General features: G+C 40.9%; 1 protein-coding gene across 2 annotated transcripts in view; it reads right to left on the bottom strand.

Annotated features, from left to right (window-relative positions):
* Nucleotides 1-18,709, bottom strand: part of CTXN3 (cortexin 3) — a 126,030-nt gene that overhangs the window by 53,913 nt on the left and 53,408 nt on the right. The gene's annotated exons all lie outside the window — the stretch shown is intronic.

The following is an 18,709-nucleotide window of genomic DNA, read 5'->3' as shown; positions in this document are numbered from 1 at the left end:
CAAAGATGGTTTAGTCAACCAAAGCAACTGATAAAAGATAGCTTTCACTAGATTAGATAGCAGACTAACAGCTGATATCTGACTGTTACTGCACTCTACTACAGGGCTGTCTTTAAAGTTGATTGGACCCTGGGCAAAAAATTCTCTCCCCCCCCCCCATGTAATTTTGCTCCTCATCTGCTCTGAGACATACAAGAAATATCAGCTAGATTTAAAGGGGAGTTCCACCCACAATTTCACTTTTTAAACCCCTGTAATACACAAGCTTAATGTAGTCTACTAAAGTTGGTCTGTAAACTAAGGTCAGTTTTGTTAGGTTGTTAGAGCATTTAGTTAGTTTATAATCTAGAAATAGACCGTGGCCATCTTAAGTGTGGGCATCATGAAGCTAGACTGTATGACTTCCTGGATTTCAGCCTTGCAGATCTCGCACATGCTCAGTGCTGCACAAGCGATGTAATAGGTTTCAGTCAGGTTTCCATAGCAACGGGAGTGTCAGAGGAAGTTGCCGCCCCTTCTCTATGCAAATAGGCTATTTGCAAGGACTACTGGGATACATGATGCCTATCCCAGAAACCCTTGCGAATAGCCTTGTGACTTAATAGCCTAGGCTAATAAGGAGGAGGGAGTAATAAAGGACTACAAAATAAAGGTATTTACAAGCAACAAAATAAATAAAAATTGTCCATTCTGAACACTATGAGATTAGGGCATGCAGCACAGACAAGCATAAAAAAATGGGTGGAACTCCACTTTAAAATCAGTTTACTGTATCAGATCAGGCAGTGATTGCGATTGGTTGCCAGAGGTTACAACATATCATTACCACTTACTGACTGGTTGCTAGAGGTTTACAGCACACATTACGGCTCACTAATTAGTAGCTAGAGGTTACAGCACATCATTTCTTCTTGTTGATTGGTTGCTAGAGATTACTGTACAGTAGTACTGCTCACCGATTGGTTGCTAGAGGTTACAGCACATCATCTCTTCACTGCAGAGGGGCATGATATACATATGAATGCCGCCTTTTTTTACTTATGAATGCCGCTGGACTCCGCTATTTACATATGAATGTTGTCACTATTTACATATGAATGATCCCATTATTTACATATGAATGATGGTTATTTACATGTAAACACAGGATCTGCTGGTGAGTCATCTGTACACAACAAAAGGGCAGAGCTGGGCAGCATTAGTAGCAGCACTTCACGCTGAGATATCAGGACACAGCAGGACTAAAACTTCAAGGGACAAGGGAATTTAAACTAGGATAGTTGGCAAGTATGAGGCAGCTGCTTTGGGCTCCACAACAATGACATGGCCCATGGCAGCTACCCCTTTTGCCCTGTCTTAAAGACAGCCCTGCTCTACTATATGATACATTAGCTAATAAGGCCAAAAGTTTAACATTTTTGTAAATGAATGTTAAATCCTCCCCTTGCTCCCTGTTACAGGAATCTTCATTGTGTGGCCCTGCCTGCTACTGCACAGCCCTTCATTCTTTGCTTGTCCGTTTTTGACAGTGATCATTTGTGTGGATGCACACACAATGTGGTTGATTTACTAAAAGCAAAGTTTAGTGCATGTGCAGTTGCTCCAGAGCTTATTAAATGAGCTAAAACTTCACTTTACAAAGAATACCCAATCACATGCAAAGAAAAAAACAAAACAAAAAAAATGCAATTTTGCTTGCATATAGTTGAATGATGGAAGTCACCAGAATTTCTGCCTCATTCACTAAGCACTAAAGCAACTGCACTTGCAATTCATAGAGCTAAATGCCAAAATAAATATACGCATTTTTATAAAAATGACAGTTATTTTCAAATAAGTCCAGTGAGATTTGAAAATGAAATTCTCATGGCTGAAATAAGCGTCCTTAACCTTGCGCAAATGCTTTGTAAATTGAGCCCAATGTCAGGTTAAAAATCTGTTATTTGAATTACTAGAAGTTGCTCCCTTGCCTTCCCTCTCTAGAGCTTACTTAAAATAAATCTGTGAGTATTTCGCGAGATATAAACGAAAGCTGCAGGTGTTGGCTGTCAGCATGTCCTTTCCACTGAGCAGTGTGCCTCTGAAGCACTGACTGCCAAAACTTCTAAAGTGGTAACTAGTCACATCAGTTCTTCTCCCCAACGGAGCATGCCATCTACTGTCTAATCACAGGCCTATAGATTTACTTACAGTAGTCAGTTTTCTCAGAAGCTGATTATCTAATAGTTTGCCACAGAAAAATAGAAATGTATTGATGAAATCCATATAAACTGATAGAAACAGTGTTCCTGGTGAGAACGGAACCCTATGCTGCAAGACCACAACTGAATACTAAACAACCATGCTGCTTTAAAGGGGTTGCAAAGGTTCGTCTTTTATTTTCTAAATTGGTTCCTTTAAGCTAGTGCATTGTTGGTTCACTTACCTTTTCCTTCGATTTCCCTTCTAAATGTTTTTTTTCTTTGTTTGAATTTCTCACTTCCTGTTTCTCCTCAGAAAGCTTTCCACCATCATCCGAGCGGTGGAAAGTCATTAAGAACAGCTTACTGAACACCTGAAGCCTCGTACACACGACCGAGGAACTCGGCGGGCGAAACACATCGTTTTGCTCGTCGAGTTCCTTGTTAGGCTGTCGAGGATCTCACGAGCCAAATTTCCCCATTCCCGTCGAGGAAAAAGAAGACATGCTCTCTTTTTGGCTCGACGAGATCCTCGACAGTTTCCTCGTCTAAAAGTGTACACACGACCGGTTTCCTCTGCAAAAAAAAAAAAACAGTAAGTTTCTTGCTGGTTTTTGCCGAGAAACTCGGTCGTGTGTACACGGCCTTACTGAGCAGGAACAGGAAGTGAGAAATTCAGACAAAGAAAACAAAGAAAAAAAACATTTAGAAGGGTAATTGAAGGAAAAGGTAAGTGAACCAACAATGCACTAGCTTAACCTCCCTGGCGGTATGATTATTTCAGAAAAAAGATGCTGAAAGCGGTACCATTATTAGCAAGGAAATTTGGCGTTTTATACTGTAGGTCTGTAATTTTTAGGAATAACTCACTTAAATCTGACCAAACAAGAGTCTAGTAGGCATCCCGGGTATGAAATTTTTTTTAAAAACAAAATTATAAATTATAATATAATAAATAATTATAAATAATTATAACAAATAATAATATAATTATAATAACAATTATTCAATAATGTAATCAACTCAAAATCACTGAAATGTGCTCAATTGCAGAATTGTCGCTGTCATTACTTTTATTTTTTTATGACGGATTTCCCCACAAATCGCTATCGCACAATTCTGCAAGTGATTATAATTTATTATCGCTGTTTTCTAGCTGATCTAAAACCATTTTTGACATAAAAAGACACTTTTGGTTGCTATGGACAATCTACAGTTTGCAGAAAGAAAGAACCGTTTTTATTATATAAAAGTACATGTAGGGCACTGGGCAGACCACTAGGGACAAGGGGGTGTGTATTTTTTACATACAGTACTGTAATCTATAAGATTACAGTATACTGTGTGTATTGTGTTTGTTTACGTTTTTGAATTTGGCGCCGTTCTCCGCTCCCGTGCGTCGTAACATCGCAGGGAACGGAGATCGGCGGCACAGGAGGACGCTGTGTGAATCGAGCGAGCACCCGCTCGCTCACACAGCGCGGTGGCATCGCTGGATCCAAGGACAAGGTAAGTAAACTGTCTGTGGATGCTGCGAGGCAAGCCAGAGTCTGACTCGGGGTTACCGATCGCAGCACAGAAATCTAACCCCGAGTCAGACTCGGGAACACCGCCAGGAGGGTTAAAGCGGATCTCCCACGCAAAATCATTTTTTTTTAAATGGTCTATTTAAATATGTAATAGCACTGCTGTGCTAAACTCACGTTTCCGGTGTCCCACCGCCGCTCCGCTGTAATATTGTCCCCAATAAATACTTATATTCTGTGTTTCCTGCCGTTGCCATCTTAGCTATGGGCGTTAGATTCCCATAGGCAGGCACTTCCTATTTGCGGTGGATGCTGTCCCAGCATCCACCGCTCGATCTCGCGCATGCGCACTGGCAAAGGTGACCGGCGGCGTGAGCGTCTCTGTTGTCATCGCAACGGCAGGCGTATGAATGAAAAGTTCCCGCCCCGTTGTGATGATAACACAGCCTCGGGTAACACAAACACAGCCTGAAAGACCGGAAGTTTAAAATGCCCGCCCCTTCCTTTGTTTACATCCGCGTCACTTCCTGCAAAACGAAGTCGCGCAATGTTTGCTAACAGAGCGGAATATTATAATTAGGGAGCTCTGACACAGGCTCCCAGCAGACACAGCGTGGCACAGGAAACTGGAGAAAACCCGTTGAAAACCCGAGGGGGGCAGACCAGAAGCCTGGATGATTAATAAGGTACACGAACACTATATTAAATGAAAATAGCCGATTCCTCATTATTTAGGAGCAGTAGGAATATTGAGCTGCAGTTGAATTGAGGGTGGAGATCCGCTTTAAATTAACATATTTAGAAAATAAAAAACAAATCTTTACAACCCCTTTAAGCTACTGTGGTTTTGAACAGTCTAAAATAGAGAATGTGATCTGAGTTGATGCCAGTCTACCTGTATAGGGTCATTGTCATATGTATGATTTGTAAGAGAAGCTTTGTGAGTGAAGAGACAACAGATTCTGGAAACAAGGCTAGCTGTACTTGGAAAACATACACTGAGGGAATACCCACACTAGACCATAAAAAAAGTAAAAGATCATGAATCACTGGAAACATTTCCCATTACATTTCCTGAAAGTCCCTACTACTTCAAACCATAATAGCTAATGGTACCGATACAGAACAAGAACCCTCTTTCTGATACAGTTCCACGAAGAATTAGTAATAATTGAAAGTACAATATAATGAGGACCAGTAGTAATATAAATTGTTCTTAGCGGGGTTTCATGACAGGATCATAAGTCTGGCAACGCAGAACTGCCTTTCAAGAAAGTGGGTTACAGATTTTAGTCAGGTGGAATTTTATGATTTGGCCACCAAATATTTTTTTTGCCGATAGGTGTAGACTGCCACATTTATTTTGGATGCACATGCAGATCTATCTGTAGTAATACCAATTAATTCAAGGTTATCCAAGTAAACAGTGGCAACTAACATGGATTTTTTTTTTTTTGGACCATTTAACCTTTTCTCTAAAAATTAACAGCCTGTGAAATCATAGGGTACCCAAAAATATTTGAATAGTCAGCTGATACTTGAACCTATTACGTCTTCTTTTTCTCCTTTAGAGAGCATGCAGGAATGATCGGCAAGACACTGAATTCCAAAAAATATCTAATATTTGAGGTCTGCTGGAGGACCACAGCAGAACAATGGCCAGGTGGGTCCTGATGCTTCGTACACAGGATTGGTTTTCCCGGCGTTCAAAATTCTGCCCGGAAAACCAAGAACCTGCTCGGTTGCTTTTCCCCGTGTACACACGGCCGGTTTTCCCAACATGAAAACTGCAATGACAGCTTTGGTCGGGAAAACCGGCCGCGTGTATGCTCCCTCGTAGTGTTTCCCATAGGAAAACTGCCGAGCAAAAAAACGACGAGAATCGCGGCGGGAAACAAGTTCTCATTTTTTTGCTTGCAGTTTTTCTGTCGGGAAAACTGCTATGGAGCATACACACGGCCGATATTACCGACCAAATGCAAACATGGCAGTTTTCCTGTCGGGAAAACCGGTCGTGTGTACGAGGCATGAGAGCTGCTTCTAATGTTTGGGTCAGCACAATATGAAGTCTCACCCAACAAATGCAGAAGTATGCTATGAGACATTTGTCTTATTACAAGAATTGCTGATATCCAGTAGTTGGAAGGTACCTGTGCATGTCAGAAATTCTCACCAAGTGCATCCTTTTTGACATTCGCCTGAACACACTTTAAATCTCTCATTGAACTTGGGAATCTGCCAGGAAGCAATTAAGTTTGTATCAGTCAGAGTTGTTTTTTTCTAGATTCATGTATGATTGATGACCTGCTTTTGTCCAGGCTCCACTCCTTAAATCATTAACGATGTTACATGACTGTTATTGCAAAAATTGGAAACTAGATCCATTACTGACAGATATTCATACTTCTGGCCTGTAGATAACACTATTTATAGTTGTTGCGTGTATAATACTTTCTATACTCTGTACAATTTAATTCCTGTTATGACATACTTAGAAGGGTGCATGTAAAAAAAAAACAAAAAAAAACACTGGGGTTGATTTACTAAATGCATATAGACTGTACACTTTGCAAAGTGCAGTTGCACTCTGCAAGTGCAGCTGCTACAGAGCCTAGTAAATGAGCAGAAGCTCTGCTGACTTTCAGCACCCAGTCATGTGCAAGCAAAAACATTTTTTTATTTTCCTTGCATGAGATTGGGTACTTTTTGCAAAGTGAAGCTTTACTTAATTTACTAATTTCTTGAGCAACTGCACTTGCAGAGAAAAACTGCACTTTGCAAAGTGCACAGTCTATTTGCCTTTAGTAAATCAACCCTTCTGTAACTACTCTGCCTGCCATAATACAGGGCACAACAAGATTGGCAACAAGCATGTTTCATCTTTCCCTGGAAACAAGTGTATAGGTGCTGCAACCTTCCCACATAAAAGTTCTGCCCGGTGCTCAGACCTTGAGGCTGCTGACACCTCCAACATACCAGAATAAGGAAAGGGGTGGTCAGCATTTGGGATGACATCCAAAATAGTATTCCTTTATTAAGTACATGTACAGAGCTCTAAAACAGCCTTTGCATTTTGGACGTTAGTCCTTAGTCATGGCTTGACTAAGGACTAATGTCCGAAACGCGTAGGCTGTTTTACAGCTCTGTACATGTACTTAATTAAGGAATACTATTTTGGATGTCATCCTGAGTACCGACCATCCCTTTCCTTTTTCATCTATCCCCACAGCAGCTTGCATCATTTCTTCCTTGGTGAGTCTTCAACACCTTTTATTGCTTGGATTCATATGTTTGTGAGTTTACAACTTAGTGCGAATCAGGAGGACTTACCCAATGCTAGAATATGTGGTAAGAATATTACTGGTAAAAACGGTCATGCAACGCTGTACCCAAACAAAAATTATATAATTTTTTTCACACAAATAGAGATTTCTTTTGGTGGTATTTGATCACCACTGTTTTTTTTTATTTTTTAAGATATAAACAAAAAAAGACCGAAAATTTCAAAAAAATTATATATTTTTTACTTTCTGCTATAAAATATATCCAATATTTTTTTTTATTTTTTACATCTAAATTTTTCATAAACTGTAGCCAAAATGTATCCTGCTACATGTCTTTGGTAAAAAAAAAAATCCCAATATGTGTATATGTATTGGTTTGTGGGAAAGTTATAGCCAACTACAAACCATGGGACACTGAAAAAAATCTGCTGTACTTCAACTGCTACATAGGTGGAGTTACTACACCAGAAGTTGCTTTCTTAACCTCCCTGGCGGTATGATTATTTCAGATTTTAGGTGCTGAAAGCGGTACCATTATTTGCAAGGAAATTTGGCGTTTTATACTGTAGGCCTGTAATTCTTAGGAATAACTCACTTAAATCTGACCAAACAAGAGTCTATTAGGCATCCCGGGTATGACATTTTTTTAAAAACAAAATTATAAATTATAATATAATAAATAATTATAAATAATTATAACAAATAATAATATAATTATAATAAAAATTATTCAATAATGTAATCAACTCAAAATCACTGAAATTTGCTCAGTTGCAGAATTGTCGCTGTCATTACTTTTATTTTTTTATGACGAATTTCCCCACAAATCGCTATCGCACAATTCTGCAAGTGATTATAATTTATTATCGCTGTTTTCTAGCTGATCTAAAACCATTTTTGACATGAAGGGACACCTTTGGTTGCTATGGACAATCTACAGTTTGCAGGGAGAAAGAAACGTTTTTATTATATAAAATGACATGCATGACACTGGGCAGACCACTAGGGACAAGGAGGGTGTGTATTTTTTACATACAGTACTGTAATCTATAAGATTACAGTATACTGTATGTAATGTGTTTGTGTACGGTTTTTAATTTGGCGCCGTTCTCCGCTCCTGTGCGTCGTAACGTCGCAGGGAATGGAGATCGGCGGCACAGGAGGACACTGTGTGAATCGAGCGAGGACGGTGGCATCGCTGGATCCAGGGACAAGGTAAGTAACTTTGTCTGTGGCTGCAGCGAGGCAAGCCCGAGTCTGACTCTGGGTTACCGCTTTTGGTATAAAAATCTCACCCCGAGTCAGACTCGGGAATACCGCTAGGAGGGTAATAGTATATAAATATAACTCTTTTATTCCATATACAATTTTGTGCACTCAAAATACTACTGCCTCCGCTAACAAGGGCTGAACCATTTTCCTGTTGCTTGACACAGGATCTATTGTCTCTTTACTGCCTGGGAAAATCTATCATAAGTATTTAGCAAATTATCCACTTACTGCACCTACGGAAACTGGTTAATTATCTTAGAGACCCTATTCCTGACTTTGGTTGCCTGCCAGTGACTCTAAAATTTCAATAAACTATTGTGACAGCTGAATTTTACCTTCTCTAAAAAAGAAAGGCAACGCCATGCTAGGCAGACATCTTTTTTTCTGCACTAAATCTATAATTAGTGGATAGTCTTAATATAATAACCTAAATTGCCCCTAGGCTGCCAGAAGGGGTGAGCCATGTCATCTGCTGGTGTTGGTCCACTGTGTTTTATCAAGTCCAAAGTCAGCACAGCTTTCTACCAGGAAATTCCAGAGCGCTTCATGCTTCCCTCTGCTGACCAGCTTTATATAGATAGCGATTTCATTTTCCAGCAGGACTTGGCACCTGCCCATACTGCCAAAAGTACCTATAACTGTTTTAATGATCATGGTTTCACTGTGCTTGGTTGACCAGCAAACTCGTCTGACCTAAACCCCATAGAGAATCTGTGGGATATTGTCAAGAGGTAGAAAAGAGACACCAGACCCAACAATGCAGACGAGCTGAAGGCCTCTATCAAAGCAACCTGGGCTTCTGTAACACCTCAGCAGTGCCACAGGCTGTTTGCCTCCATGTCATGACACATTAATGCAGTAATTAATGCAAGAGGAGCCCCAACCAAGTATTGACTGCATACTATACTGTACATGGACATACTTTTCAGTATGCCAGCATTTCTGTATTAAAAATCATTTTTTTATTGATCTTATGTAACATTCAAATTTTCTGAGATACTGAATTTTGGGTTTTCACTAGTTGTAAGCCATAATCATCAAACTTAAAAGAAAGAAATGCTTAACATATATCACCCTGTGTGTAAAGAATCTATATAATTTACTTTTAAATTGAATTACTGAAATAAAATTAACTTTTTGATGATGCTCTAATTGTTTGAGATGCACTAGTTTAGCTTCCCACTGTCAAAGGTTCCTAAGCAGATGCAGGCATCTGTTGTTGAATAGAATAAGCATACAGTATGCTTTGTACGCCATGGAAAAAAGAGGCAAGTCTAAATGGTGCTGGAATATTGGACATGGCTTAAAGAAACATGGTTTAATAGGATTGAAACCTGCTCATGATCCAGCCAACAATACATCACTGGGTACATCACAAGCATTCTATACTCTGTACAAGCTATTTCCAGTTCCTGATCCTGCTATGATATACTCAGAAGCATGTATTTGATGAACACCCAAACTTGTTAAAAAAAAAGTGCTTTAGGCTCCATGCACACTGAAGCTGATAAACAAGAGTTTTTGGGAGTTTGGACATTTTTTCAACAACATGGTCATTTTTGGATGTTTATCAGCAGGGGAGTTTATGGGCTTGTGTCTGAATGCCCTAAAATTGTGTTTGAGAGAAGTCCTAAAAATGTCAGATGCCGGTAAAAGCTGTTAAACGTGGTTTAACGCTGCATACAGCATTTCTCTGCCTCTATTCAAAGTCAATGGCTCCCAATAGGAGCTTATTGATTTGAATAGAAGTCACACCAGAAGTCGGATCATGATGATCCAACTTGCGGTGCGACTTGTGTGCTGAGGATGTTAAAGAGGAAACCCCCAGCCAAAATGAAAAAAATAAATGACGTGGGGTTCCCCCCCCAGGACAATACCAGACTTCTGTCTGGTATGGATTTTAAGGAAAAAAAACAGCAAAAAAAATGGCATTGGGTCCCCCCCAAAATTCATGCAGCCCAGCAAGTCAGGACAAGCAAGCATCCCCCTCCTGGACCATACCAGGCCACATGCCTTTAACATGGGGGAGTGGGTGCTTTGGGGCAGGGGGAGCCGTGCATCCCCCATGACAGATTTTTAAATAATTTTATTAAGGCAGCTCCGGGGTCTCTTCCGATTTCTTCTCCCCTCTCCGGCGATGTCTTCTCCCTCCTCCGGCGATGTCTTCTCCCTCTGCCCGTCCTTCTCCCTCTCCAGTTCTTCTCCTCTCTGCACTGTCTTCTCGCTCTTTTGCAGTGTCTTCGCCGCTGTCCCTTGCCCCAAAGCACCCACCCCCCATGTTGAGAGCATGTGGCCTGGTATGGTCCGGGGCAGCATGCTCGGATAAGGGTCTGGTATGGATTGGGGGGGGGCACGCCATTTTTATTTTATTTTTTCATTTTGACGGGGTTCCCCTTAATCATCCTTAGCACACAAGTTGCACCGCAAGTCGGTTTATCATGATCCGACTTCTGCTGTGACTTCTATTCAAATCAATGGGCTCCCTTAGGGAACCATTGATTTTGAATAGAGACAGAGAAACATGACTAAAAGCTAGCGTGGCTAAACGCGCATTGACGCCAATGCAAAACGCTGATAAAAGCGCATTTTTAAAGCAGCGTTTTCCTGCCAGCAATCCGACCTCCAGAACAACTTCTTTGAGCATCCTGTGTGCATGGAGCCTTATAATTTTGTTGTGGTTTCTCCAGAGTACAAGACAGAACAAGGTACACAGCACCACAGTTGCAGGGTGTTCGGTTACTCATGAGTTTCGACATTTATTTCCCCCTGTCCTGCTTCTAAATTCAGTCAGAAATGAACAGTCAAAGAAAAAATAAATTGAAAAAGAAGAGTATGTACTGACTTTATTGCCTGCCTTAGGAACTAAACCACAAATGTTATATGACAAGTACAACTCAGGACCCAGGGACCTACAAAGCCTATTTTCCTGCAACTCACACTAGAATTGGTACTTTGGAAATGAAGGAGGAAAGTATGTTTCATTTCATTGCATAACACAATAATAGATGTTTTTTGGCTAATGGATAATCTTTACTAACCACGTAACACGTGGCTACATTGTATGCCAAAATAATTCTCATGGTGCAGTGACTTTAACAGGGGGAAGTTGGTACTTAATATATATGGGTCCAAATGTCAGTGGCATTTATAGGTATTACTAATCACAGTGTGTCAGGACAACTCTATGCTGAATTCAGCAGTCCTAGTCTGTCACAAGCTATATTTCTGAGATGAGAAGCAGTGGTGCATTACATTTCACAGAACATTGTACAATCATCACTGAGAACTCTCTCTAAAATAATACAGGGTCTCACTTTCCAGTCTTTCAAATGCTGACCTTAGGAAAGGTAACCATAGGGAATATAACAGAAGATCATCATAAAAAAGACACACTTGGCGTGTATGTTTTCTTTTTAAGTGACATGATTGGTAATGAAAATTCCTTTTGAAACTTTGAGCAATATGTCCCTTAAAAAGGATATATAGTGGTTTAAATTTCTTTGTTTACTGTGCTTAGAATTTACAATGCAATTTTTAATTTGGTTGACATTTTTTTACCCAGGCAAGTATAAAATATTGCATAGGAACTTATGATGTTCTTCCAGCCAACAGGAGGAGCTTTGGGCCGGGATTCAGAGAGATCGGCGCATCTTTAGATCGGCGTAGCGCATCTTATATGCGCTACGCTGACGTAACATTGAGAGGCAAGTTGAGTATTCACAAAGCACTTGCTCCCATATTTACGCCGGCGTAACGTAAATGGGCCGGCGTAAGCCCGCGTAATTCAAAGTAGCAAGGCAGTGGGCGTGTTGTATTATAATGAAGCGTGACCCCATGTAAATGCATGGCCGAACGAACGGCGCATGCTCAGAATCGCGTCGAATTTACTCACTTAGATACGCTGGGTCCATTCATGCGATGTGAATGTAACCTACGCCCAGCCCCATTCGCGTAACGACTTACGTAAACGACGTAAAATACGACGGCTGTTCCGACGTTTCCGACGTCCATACCTTAACATGACTTACCCCTGCTCTATGAGGGGGTAAACGTACGCCTTACGTAAACGGCGTAGCTTACTGCGACGGGCGCAAGTACGTTCGTGAATCTGCGTATCTAGCTCATTTACATATTCAACGTGTAAATCAACGGAAGCGCCCCTAGCAGCCAGCGTAAATATGCACCCAAGATACGACGGCGTAGGAGACTTACGTCGGTCGTATCTTGCCAAAATTCAGCCGTATCTGCTTTTCTGAATAAGCGTATAGATACGACGGCGCACATTTGGACTTACGACGGCGTATCTGGAGATACGTCGTCGTAAGTCCTTTCTGAATCCGGGCCTTGGACTCCTTTTCACACATTGCACTCTGGTTTTAGCTTCTTTAATAAAAAAAAGTATATTTATATAATTACAAAGCTCAATAGCTTAGTTTGGTATTGGGCTTCATTTTGTATTCCCATTTGTTTTCTGGAAAGTTAGCTTTATTATAAAAGCAATAACTCAGTGTAACGTCAATTTGTTATCAGAATTAACGTTAGCAAATCTAGACACAAGCCAGATGTCACTTAAAAAAAACAGTGGGGAACATAATTACAGTGAGGGAAAAAAATATTTGATCCCCTGCAGATTTTGTAAGTTTGCCCATATAATTTTTATAATACGTGAATTTTAAATGATAGAGACAGAATATCAACTAAAAATCCAGAAAAAAACACACAACACAAATTTTATAAATTGAGTTGCAGTTCAGTGAGTAAAATAAGTATTTGATGACTTAGTAGTTGGTGGAGAAACCCTTGCTGGCAGGCACAGAGGTTATACATTTCTTGTAGTTGATGACCAGGTTTTCACACATCTCAGGAGGGATTTTGGTCCACTCTTTTTTACAGATCTTCTCTAAATCCCTAAGGTTTCTTGGCTGTCGCTTAGCAACCTCGAAGTTTCAGCTTCCTCCATAACTTTTCTAAAGGATTAAGGTTTGGAGACTGGCTAGACCACTTCATGACCTTAATGTGTGTAGCGCCCGCTTACTGTTAGTATGGGCGTTACGCTAAAATTAGTGGGGAATGGGAGGATTAGTTTACTTCGTTTGACAGACCCACCTTCCCCAGCAGCCAATCAGAGGAGTTCTGCACTCGTTGGGCATGCTGGGGGGGGGGTATATCTGTGGCAACCGCCATTGTTCTGTGTTCTGTGCAGGGCCCCAGTTCCAGGTGCGGTATCCACCTTCAGGGTACGCGCATCCATGGGCCCTGCCACCGTGGCCTGCTTCATTGAGGTTACGCACCATGCGGAGCCTCACCCTAATATTGAGAGGGGCCCCAGCGACTTGCTGGGTCCCAATCTTCTGCTGTAAGGATCCTAAGCTGGGAGCCGTGCGATGGGGGATCGGCTCGAGGAGAACCTAGAACTAGAGGTTGTCCAGGAGGCCTAGATGAACCATCGGGATCCGGTCACCACGCCGCGTGACAGGTATGCTTAAGCTGTCAGTTGGTGACACAAAAATCTGAATAGACTGGGAGGATTCACTCATCCTGATCTCACATACCTCAAATTGATAAAGCCTGTACCAGAGGCTCTGAGTCAGGCCGGTGCTACAGGCCTGTTCCTCCCAGTGATCTTTAAGTGGCGCTCCGGGTACCAGGCATGTGATAGTCGCCTGTCCGGGGGCACTTTACCCACCCTGATAGGGGTGGCGAGGAATTGAGTTACACTATTGCTAAGAACAGGCTTGCTCTTTTTCATATCCAAGGCCTGATACTAAAGTTTTCTCTATGCTCATCAACCTTTCTCTATTGTGTGCCATGTTGATAATGAGATATATAAGTGTAGCGCTTATAGTGATATGTTAAATACCAAAATACCATAGTATATGTAATAAAAATTACACAGAAACAAATAAATGTAAAACGTAAATATACGGTGGTGGGATTATATCGTTTTAGAAGTCACGCATCTTTTCATCTTATTCACTCACTTGAATGACATGTGGAAAATATGAACTTCAACATTATCAATTATTTTGAACACTAAGTTTTGTTGGACTTTGCTTTTCACTTGATATTATATCAAGTACACTAGATCATTTATTTATTGGCACTTCTTTTTTTCCCAAAGGGTTGTATATACCGTATATTTACGTTTTACATTTATTTGTTTCTGTGTAATTTTTATTACATATACTATGGTATTTTGGTATTTAACATATCACTATAAGCGCTACACTTATATATCTTTTTGTCACTTTGCTTTTTTGAATAAGCTGTGTTAGCAGCTACCATTATCGGCAGCGCAGGGTATTCACTTTTCTTTGCCATGTTGATAATGGCCATGTTGGGCCTTGGAATAAAGCATTGAAAACTCATTCTGTGTCTGGGCACTTGCTCTTCACCTACACTCACGGATGTCACCCCTAAACCAAGCCAAGAAGATAACTCAGTAAGCCGATCCCAAACTAATCAGCGGCTCCTTCGGGGGTAACGCTACACGTGCTTCTTTTAGAGCCACTCCTTTGTTGCCTTGGCAGTATGTTTTGGATCATTATTATGCTAAAAGACCCATCCACGACCCATCTTTAGTGTTCTGGCTGAGGGAAGAAGGTTCTCATCTAAGATTTTACAATACATGGTCCTGTCCATTAGCCCCTCGATGCAGCAAAGTCAGTCTATACCTTTAGCAGAGAAAGAGCAAAGCATAATGTTTCCACCTCCGTGCTTGACTGTAGGGATGGTGTCCTTATGGTCCTCATAGTCAGCATTTTTCTTCCTCCAAACACAGCGAGTCCCCCACCTCCCCCCAGAGGAGGAGTGCCGATGTGTGATTGCTGCAAGTAGTTATATCCAATGCTTTCAACCTACTACAATCTGGTGAGTACAAAACCATAAGGGGGACAGCACAGAGAGATCTTTTTCAACATATGAGCAGATCAGTGCCTACACCCACAGCTTTCCTTCCAATGAGATTGAGACGATCGGTATCTGAGGAAGTGGTTTGGACTCACCTTAATGGGACTATTGGGAGCTTTTGAGTGTTAACCATTTATTTATTCATTTTTGGACATTTATCACCATATATTTACAGTCCCAATTACATTTGCAGAATATGGGGGATTGACTCATAAGCCAGATTTAAAGGCTTTATTTTAGCGCTGTTAGTGTCTTATTAATAATTGATTTTAATAATACATCGTTTTTCAGGAGGAAGAAAAATGCATTGAGGAGCCAATGGACGTGGGCTGTCATCGACCTTCTGGTAGAGCCTGACAAGCAGAAGGTAACCTCTCACGTGCAACAGTGCCTGTGAGAGCACGGCATGGTAGGAGTTCCTGCAAGATTCTCTGTTGACAGCAGAGATGAGTAGCTGATGGGTTGCAGGAACCAACTCGATCATTAAGTAGCAGATGGAACAGCTACTGCAGAGCACTGCAGACCACGTAGCTCTGAAGAAAGGGGTACGCCCCCGAAACGCGTCAGCTATAACATTGACTGATTGGTTCAAAAGATTAAAATTAGGAAAAAAGTTGCGCTAACCATAAACAATGTAAACCTGTAGCAGCCGGCACCAACAAAAGACAATATTGTGTACAAGAAATGAAAAAGAAAAAGTGCAGCGCTAAATATTCAGTGAAGTGAATCAAAAAATATGGTAAATGATCAAAATTCAGTGAAAAATCAATAGAATTTAGAAAAAAGGGGGGGAGGAGGACACACCCCCAAGTGGTGTAACAGGTAAAACATAGAGGGTGATGACCGTGTGGTAACCTAAAGGACAGCTAGAGGGTGAGATCTAGCTGGATAACTATATAGTAGGAACACACCGTGATAAGTGATGTGACACAAAAATAAATGGTAATGTGAACCTCAAATGAAGTCCATAAAAATTATACGTGTAAATCCAAAATGTAAGTGTGATAGTCCAAGGTCAAACTGGCCTGTACAATCCAAAAAAAATATATAATGTATTTTCTTTTTTGGAGTTGGTCAGAAGTTCTTTGTGGAAAGACAAAACGACTGTAGAGGAATGGAAGATGATGTGATCTTCTCAGGTGTGGAATTCAGATATTCTTAGTAAGTAGTGGGAACCTCATCAGCAATCCATAATGGTATCCAAATAAACAAATATAAAGATGGGTACTCTTACCGGAATATGTGGACATACACGTCAGCGACGGTATGTCAAACAAGCATGTACGAACTCCTAGGCAGCAGTGGTGTCAGTAGGGAGGCCGTTTGATGTGCCAGCCTTTGATCCACCAGGGCGGGTCCGATCCAATGAAAGGAGACAGCTCATGCAGGTGAGGTTCTCAGATGAAGGAGTATAATATGCAGGCCAAACGTGGAAACCATGTAAGGGAAAACGTAACTCACATAGTGCGGTTAATCCCAAAACAAGCCTTTATTAGGCATAAAAAATAAGCCAAAATAAACAGAAAACTGGATAAAAATAAATATATAAAATAGATAAAAAAGTACAAGCCCGGTGAAAGACGAGTACAAGTGATCACAAGTAAAATATGGCGTAATGAGCGAATAGCGTATAGGGTACATAGCTCATACGCTATTCGCTCATTACGCCATATTTTACTTGTGATCACTTGTACTCGTCTTTCACCGGGCTTGTACTTTTTTATCTATTTTATATATTTATTTTTATCCAGTTTTCTGTTTATTTTGGCTTATTTTTTATGCCTAATAAAGGCTTGTTTTGGGATTAACCGCACTATGTGAGTTACGTTTTCCCTTACATGGTTTCCACGTTTGGCCTGCATATTATACTCCTTCATCTGAGAACCTCACCTGCATGAGCTGTCTCCTTTCATTGGATCGGACCCGCCCTGGTGGATCAAAGGCTGGCACATCAAACGGCTTCCCTACTGACACCACTGCTGCCTAGGAGTTCGTACATGCTTGTTTGACATACCGTCGCTGACGTGTATGTCCACATATTCCGGTAAGAGTACCCATCTTTATATTTGTTTATTTGGATACCATTATGGATTGCTGATGAGGTTCCCACTACTTACTAAGAATATCTGAATTCCACACCTGAGAAGATCACATCATCTTCCATTCCTCTACAGTCGTTTTGTCTTTCCACAAAGAACTTCTGACCAACTCCAAAAAAAAAAATACATTATATATTTTTTTTGGATTGTACAGGCCAGTTTGACCTTGGACTATCACACTTACATTTTGGATTTACACGTATAATTTTTATGGACTTCATTTGAGGTTCACATTACCATTTATTTTTGTGTCACATCACTTATCACGGTGTGTTCCTACTATATAGTTATCCAGCTAGATCTCACCCTCTAGCTGTCCTTTAGGTTACCACACGGTCATCACCCTCTGTGTTTTACCTGTTACACCACTTGGGGGTGTGTCCCCCCCCCCCTTTTTTCTAAATTCTATTGATTTTTCACTGAATTTTGATCATTTACCATATTTTTTGATTCACTTCACTGAATATTTAGCGCTGCACTTTTTCTTTTTCATTTTTGGTTCAAAAGATTATTCGTGTTCCACTGATGATGCTGGACATCTGCTATACTCATTTTTAAAGCCTGATTTTAACTCCAATTTTGTGAGTATAACTATTGATTTTAATATTTGAATAAATACATTTTATCAGTATCACACGAGGTCGGTGCGCCCTCCGCTATTTTTCTTCTCTTTTATAGTTCTATGAATTCCCACGATTCTGAGGAGGGCTGCAAGACTCTAGATGATAACTTTTAATTGAACTGCACCACTTCATAGTACTCCTGAAAATATCAGAGCGCAGGAGATTTGTTTTTGTGGATGCAGGACAACATCACAGGAGCTACACAGGGCTGGATGATAAGAGACTGGTGAAGGATCAGATGAGCCAGGTCATACATGGAGAATTAGATATAAGCAATCGGCAGGCAGAGAATGGTCAAGGTTCAGGCAGTGGTTGAGAGCAGGAAATCAGGCAGATAACAGATATAACATAGTCAAAAGCAAGTCGAGGTCAGGACTGGAGATAATCAGAGTGGTCATGAAGCTGGCTCAAGAATAAATCAAATGCAGGCACAGGGAATGGGACACGGGGTAAGCTGCAGGTCAGACAGCACTGCGCTAGTGTGTCAATAATGGCTAATGTGCACGCACAGGTGTACGCCTCCATCGAATATTCCTGCGCATGCATGCATCCACGCACCTATGCCCTGTTTGGTGGGCATCTCTGCCTGTTTGTTGGGTGTTCCTGTACCGTCAAATCTTGGGTGAGAACTTCCTTCCCGCAGCTGGACACTGAAAATGGGTTGTGAATAGCTTTTCCAGCATAACAATGATTCAAAACACACGGCCAAGGCAACAAAGGAGTGGCTTAAGAAGAACATTAAGGTCATGGAGTGGCCTAGTCAATCTCCAGACCTTAATCCTACAGAAAAATTATGGAGGGAGCTAAAAATTTGAG

Source organism: Rana temporaria, chromosome 1 (genome assembly GCF_905171775.1).
Source record: "Rana temporaria chromosome 1, aRanTem1.1, whole genome shotgun sequence".
Taxonomy (NCBI): domain Eukaryota; kingdom Metazoa; phylum Chordata; class Amphibia; order Anura; family Ranidae; genus Rana; species Rana temporaria.
This window is presented reverse-complemented; position numbering and strand designations above follow the sequence as displayed.